We start from the raw sequence: 7,234 nt of genomic DNA on the forward strand, positions 1-7,234 counted from the left end.
GGTTGAGTGGCTTTACCCTTAGAGATAGGATACGAAATGAGCATATACGTGAAAAGGTTGGAGTAGCTCCAGTAGAAGATAAGATTAGAGAGAGTCGCCTTAGATGGTTTGGTCACATAAAACGGCGGCCTTTCGATGACCCGGTTAGGAGAGTAGAGGTATTAGATTTGACTTATGTTAAGAAAGGTAGGGATAGACCTAAAAAGACTTTGTTAGAAAATATTAGGAATGACCTTTCTTTATTAGATTAAACGAGAATTTGACTTTTAATAGGACACAATGGAGAAAAAGGATTCATGTAGCCGACCCCACGTAGTGGGATAAAGGCTTGATGTTGTTGTTGTTGTTGTTGAAGAAGCTGGGGCACGAATTTTTGGAGCCTACAACTTTGTATAAAAATCCAGCATGTATACAAATAGAAGTTGCAAGTGACACCATAATTTATTACATGGAAAAAAAATATGAAAAGCTATCGAGCCTAGCTCAATTGAAATATTCCGTTATACAATTAAATATACAAGAATTCACTCTTCCCCACAGTTGAATAAGGGATAACAGAATTGTGAACAATTGTCCGATTCTCCTTATAAGGATTCCAGAAGAGTATTTTGGGATGTCACTCGTCTGATAGAGAAAATTAAATGGAGTTGGATGCTAATAGTCAAACAACGATAATTGCAGTTGTTGATGCTAGCCTTTGGCGACGATCATCGAGCTATGAAATAGAATTCGTCAGATATCTTAGCTATGAATCCTCTTCCTCACGTAGAAAATGGACTCTTATTTATAGCTTTTTTGAAAGGGATATTTTGGTAAATTTGGATAGAATAAAAAATATTCTATTGAACGACCCATTTTGATCCACTTATTCTAAGATCATTTATTTAGCATTTCAACGTTGATGACCATAAAATTGAATGATCTTGGCCTTTGTTAGATTCATCTTGTCAACCTGATTGGTTTGATCATCAGCACCGAAGATTTAAAACCATTTGGTCTTTCAATTATTAACTATAAGTTTCCACATATGCTGTTCATTTGGATGCATATTGGATTACTTTTAGTGTCATTAGGTTCTTGTCTAGACATTCAATTCAACTTTAAGATTGTTGAAAATAGAGTTTGAATGGTTATGAATTTAATTCTAAAATTTTCAATTCGCATATTGCCTTCGTACTCGAGAGACATCATTTGCCACTATTTTTGGATGTCAAAATTTATGTCATCCGAAAATATATATATTGACTATTCTAAAAATTTGTGGCACAAAATTAAAGTATCAAAAGAATTACAAGACGTGCCCGCTCCTCGAACATTAACGTGGACATCCACTTGGAGCCATCCTCAATTATAATTCAGCTTTATTTGACAATAACATGTTGATTGGAGTGAAAATTGATTTCGTCCCAAATTCCTTAAAACTCATCCAAAGAGATAATTTCACAATGTTGTTGCTCCAATCACTCTCTCCTATTAATTATACCTTTAAACATCATGCCCAATACAGTGCATTCAAAAGTTTGCTACAACAAGAATATCGAAATAAAACCGCATAAACAACCAATTTTTTATACATGATTGCACTCTCGCATTATGTCTGGAAGCTAACCCCATGTCAAGATTTTTCACAATTAAATTTGAAGATTGATTGCACTATGCCTAGTAGTCTTGGTCAAAATTTTGGTAACCGAGATCACCAATATTGCTTCAACACCAAACAAACTACTATTGGAGGGGGTTGTCCCTAAGAACTCAATTTCTAAGATCAACATTGTAGCAATAACATCGAGCAAGGAAAGTCGATGGAGGATTGGTTTTGAATCCTAATATCAGAGATCACTATTATTGCCTTGGAATTGATGAAACAATACAAAAGCTGATAGCTCAACACTTGAATATGCCATTAATTGCATCACCACGCATTGGACAATATGAAAAAAAAAAAAAGTTTATTCCAGAATCTTCTTATTAAATATTACTCAATTACAATTGTTTGAGTGCTTCTAGTCTTTCTCTTGAAGTTAGGGGTTATTTATAGCCACCAAGATAGTCAGATCTAACCTCATTTGAGGTGAAAAAATCGCCAAAGTGGTAGCACCGCCTACTAGATGGCAAGTTTGCACACTCCACTGCTTAATTGGCTTGTAAAAATTATGGACCTCCCATAAACCTACTAGGTCCATCCCCCGCCAACCTTCCCCATCTTAATGACAAGGATGACTTCCCTGAACATCCACAAAAGTGACCACCAAACACTAGGTGTGTAAGTGAGCCGAGCCGGTTCGAGCTCGACTCGTTTTTGGGTTCGCGAGTTGAGCTTCTCATGAGCTCAAGCTCGAGTTCACGCTCGTTTAGTAAACGAGCTCGAGTTCGATCTTGAGCCGGCTCGGCTTGTGAGCTCGCGAGCCGACTCTTAATATTTTTAAAATAATGTAATAAAACCACCTAAGTTTTATTTAAATATTAAACATTTCATATTTTTTTCTAAATTTTGTTAAAAATCCCGCTTAAGTTTTAAAAATCCCTCTCTAAGTTTTAAAAATCCCGCCTAATTTTTAAAAAAATACTGCCTAAATTTAAAAATTCCCGCCCATGGCTCGGGAGCTGGCTCGAGCTCGTTTACAGTGAGACGAGCTCGCCTGTTGATGCAGACAAAGGGGGGGTCAACTCAAGTCCAAAATAAATCAATTTTAGCCTCCCTCGAGTCTACAAGCTCAATAAATTTTGAGCTGGAATTTAGCTCATTTATGAGCTGGTTTTTAGTTCATTTATTGATTTAAAGGTTAGCTCATTATTAGCTAGGTTTTAGATCATTAATTGTCTTATTTATGTAACTTTTATTTATAGTTTTAAAAGTTGAGTTTGTCCCTTGGGATTCCAAAAAGTCAAAGTTTGTAAGTCTTTCATTTTTATAATATTAAAGTTTGTTTTAAGCATTTTATGTTTTTATTTTGTTCCTAGAAGAGTTATCTTTTTGTGATAAAAAAATATAGGGTCCCCTATATTTTTTTATTGCATCACCTGTCGAGCTCGAGCTAGCTTTCCAGCTAAAGAGTTGAGCTCGATAAGGGTCTAAACTCGACTCGACTCGACTCGTTTACACCCCTACCTAACACACCACTATGCATCACCCAATTATACATTACCTCCTAATCATTATCTTTGCATATATGTAGATAGTTGCATGTCGACATGCAAAAAAAAAAGCATATGCAAACATGATAAACCATGACCTCATGAACCTCATTTCTTCCTTCAACCATTTATATTACTTAAAATAGTAATGTTCCAAGTAATGATAATCTTTGCTTCGAGATGAATAAGTAGAATTAAGTAATCATATAGACGATTTCATAATGCAAAATTATTTTGTTATATAACTTGATACGGTTTTATTTAACTCTACTATGTCTTCTTTAATTATTCATTAGAACTTTAAAGAGAGAGCATAAAATCATTTCTTGATTTAGTAAAGTGCAAGATACCGAATAAAACCACAATTGATTAGGAATTTATTAAAACATTTTTATCAATATTAAATATATTAGACACATTTTAAATTGACATTAAACACATTTATGCATGTTTAGTAGTACCTATACCTACCTATCACAACGTTATTACATGCTTATTTATATGGTGAGTTGAGCTTTGGTTGAACCAAGCTATTTTCAAGCAAGTATTATGCTCTATAAGATGATTGAGCAACAACATTTCATTTAGGTCCATGATCAATCGCACAGATCTAAGAAGATTCCAACTACTTCACTGAAACAAATCTATGCAATAAGACACGGATTTTTTTAACGGGTAAAGAAACAAAAGTATATTAGTCCATTTTTGTCAGAACATGGATATTATAAATGACCAAAAAATAAGAGACAACTAACATGTCTGTAAAAAGTTCATTTCTCCTAATTAGTTATCTCCTAACTAATCATAACCATTCGATCAAAATATAAAGATGGATGCTTTATTAATCTACATGTGATAATGGGCAAATGCATGATGATCTCTTCAACTTAAAAAACTTCATATTATATCAAGGTGAGTGTAAATAATTTTGTTACATTTAAAATATTAAGTACAATTCTCAAAGAAATCAGCATAGATCCAACAATTCAATCTAGATCTCTTATGCACTAATCTAGGAGCTAGAGGTATGTAATATCATAAAATTTAGGTAAAAGAGAAATTTTTTTATTTGGATTATTTCTTAACAGTTGAATTTCCGTTAATAATTAAATTACTGTAAAGTAAACTTATTAAATTCCCTACTTCATAGATCACTACAACGTTAATAATTACATTATTGAAATATTGAGTTTCACTAATCATTGCACTAGTTAATGCATGTATCAGGTGTGAGGAAATAAAAAGGACATAAGTGTTGAAACCGTAGCCAATTAAGAATGTTGTTTGTTGTTTGTTTCCCTTGCATATCTCATGCTGCTGTTGAGAAGGGTCAGTTATTGCATGCAATGGCTGTGATTTTTCCATCAGAGAGTTGGGAAGGAATTAGAAATTTATTTACGGATGTGGGCCTCTATATTCCGATTGGATTTCATGCCAGCCTTCGAACAGATAAAGGAAATAGTGAACTGAAGAACGGAAGGCTAAAGAAGGGAAATATTCGGGGAGGTGCAGATTCTGGGTACTGTTGAAGGGAGCGGCAGTGAATTGCTAGAGAGGATTACGGTTCAGTGTTGTGCCAGGAAGAGCAGTTCAGTACAGGAAATTGCTTTATGAGTGCGGCTGAAGGAAAATCCTTAGGAACTGTAGCAGAATTCGCTACAATGAATTCTGGCTAATTTGCTGCATTCGGCTCAAGGGGAATTGCGGCAGTGAAGCAGAAATTCAACATAGTGTTTTCAAACACTCTTGCAAGGGAAAGTTTGGAGAAGTATTCGGCACATTCTAGGAGGCAAAGGTTGAAAGGTAATTTTGAGAAAATCATAGCAAGGTTATGAATTTGATTATTGGACTTTAAGTAATGAATTGGATTGATACAAGTGTGCAATTTAATTTAAAAATCAATAATTTTGGGTAGTGCTTTTGGAGCAGTAGAAAGATAAAGTGGAAAGAAAGAACAATAGATAAAAGAAGGAAATAGATTCATTTGGTTATATGCATAGGAAAGATTACGAGGCAAATGACTATATCTATGTAGAAATTGATTTTTTATGCAATTTATTATAGTACTAAATTTTAGTAATTAAAAAGTAGAGTGATGACTTGTATGTGACTTACAATCATAGGAGAATACTAAGTAGAGGATTGGAGGAGACTCTTTGGCAAAGAAGTAAGTAATGTAAGTGTTTTTTTTTTTTAAAGAAGTATAAATTATCATTAGATATATACAATGATTTTAATGACACTTTGAAAAAGTAGTCATGAAAGTAGATAATTCAATATTAGGCATGTTTAATCAACCTTTTGTGAAAGACTTAAAAAAGGAATATACCTATAAGTTTCCAAGTATGATTAACCGCTTACATAAATTAACTATGTGGGTTTAAATCAAAGTTTATTATGTTTATTTAAATGTTTTCCTTATTGAAAATATTTTGAAAATAGGTCTTTTTCTTTACTTATTATATGTATATTTATAGCATACAGATGATAATATGAATAATTATGGAAGCATGTGAAAAGTATGAAATATAAAAATATAAAGTATATTGAATATCAATTTAAAATAAAGTTTGACTATATATGATGTATGACTTACAAGTGTAGTCGGGACAAAATGGTTCTCAAATATGAGACTACATTATTAGTAGGACAAAAGAAACCCCAAAGAAATAAGACTTGCATAACAGGTGGGCAAAAAGGACCCCAAAGAAATGAGACCTGCATAGCATGTGAGGCAAAAGAGACTCCTAAAGAGGTAAAAGGACCTCTATGTAATTCAATAACGATAATGTCAGGTTTATCTGGGCTCCATTGAATATGTTTATGAAATAGTAGCCAAATCTTTTAATGAGTAAAATTGATATTCAGTATGAATTTAAGAGAATGAGATTTTAATAAAGGTTAATGTCAAATGAGATTTTATTAAGTTTTCTCAGATAGTTTAACATTTATTTATGTTTTTAATGTTTTGAAATTTTTATCATGCAAGTTTAAATGTTATTTAAAATAGCATAACTTATTGAGCCTCATAGCTCACCAGTATATTTCTTACTGCCTGTTGTTACAGAAAAGGGAAAGGAGAAGATTATAGCAGATTAAATTGACAAGTATTCCATATGTTTTGTTACATTAATATTTATCTTTGTTTGAAGTATAAACTTGAGGTATGTAAATCGCAATGATGTATTACTTTGAATTTGTGTAGTGGCTATGTAAGTATCTCATGTAGAAATTTAAAATTATTAGTTGCTTCCGTTTGATGAGATGAATGAGAACTGTTGGATGTTTTATAAAGATTTTTAAATGTTCAAAAGTATCGTATGAAAAAATAATGAAATGTTTATATTAGTAATACTCCATGTATTGTTAAGGGATATTATGGGATGTTATAAGGTATCCATCAATGTATATGTTATCTAGGAGCATGGCTATTAGAAATGAATCTTAAGGGCAATATGATATGATTTTCCGCCATTCAATTGCTCTGTGGATCAAAGTACACTTATTCAAGGGGCATTTTAATCCAACACAGCTTAAGGATGAGATGTTCAATCATTAACCACACAAGTTTTTAAGATACAAAAGTACCTTTCCTCTAGGCACTATAAATACCTCCAGAGGGTATGTCAAGGTTTCTCTGTTTCTATATACTTTGCTCTTTTCCTTAGAGAATCCTTGTCGGGCTATTTTAAGGTCCTTCTGTTCATTGACTAATTTAAATATTAAAGTATCTTCCCAAGCAAGAATTCTTTGGCGTGGGGCTCAAATTTTTTGGCGATATGTGCAGAAAAGAACCCATATTAGAGATGGCGTCTCTCCAGAAACTCAATTGGTTCAAACTTATTTTTGGCATACAACAATAGTCAATGCCCATGTCATAGGGCTCTAATGAGAGGAATTTTTTTGTTGGAATGCACATAAACCTGGATCAAAAAACCTGATCCATTAATTAAACGGGAAGAGATGAGCGTTTAGCTACATAATTCCTTACCCAACATGGATATCATCCTTTTCTTGTGTTCTTGTGCTATCATGGGTCCACAGTTTCTCCATGAAACAGCCATCAGCACAAAAGGTTCAGGTTTTCTTGGCTATAACT

The sequence above is a fragment of the Dendrobium catenatum genome, unplaced genomic scaffold, assembly GCF_001605985.2.
Source record: "Dendrobium catenatum unplaced genomic scaffold, ASM160598v2 fragScaff_scaffold_493, whole genome shotgun sequence".
NCBI classification, from domain to species: domain Eukaryota; kingdom Viridiplantae; phylum Streptophyta; class Magnoliopsida; order Asparagales; family Orchidaceae; genus Dendrobium; species Dendrobium catenatum.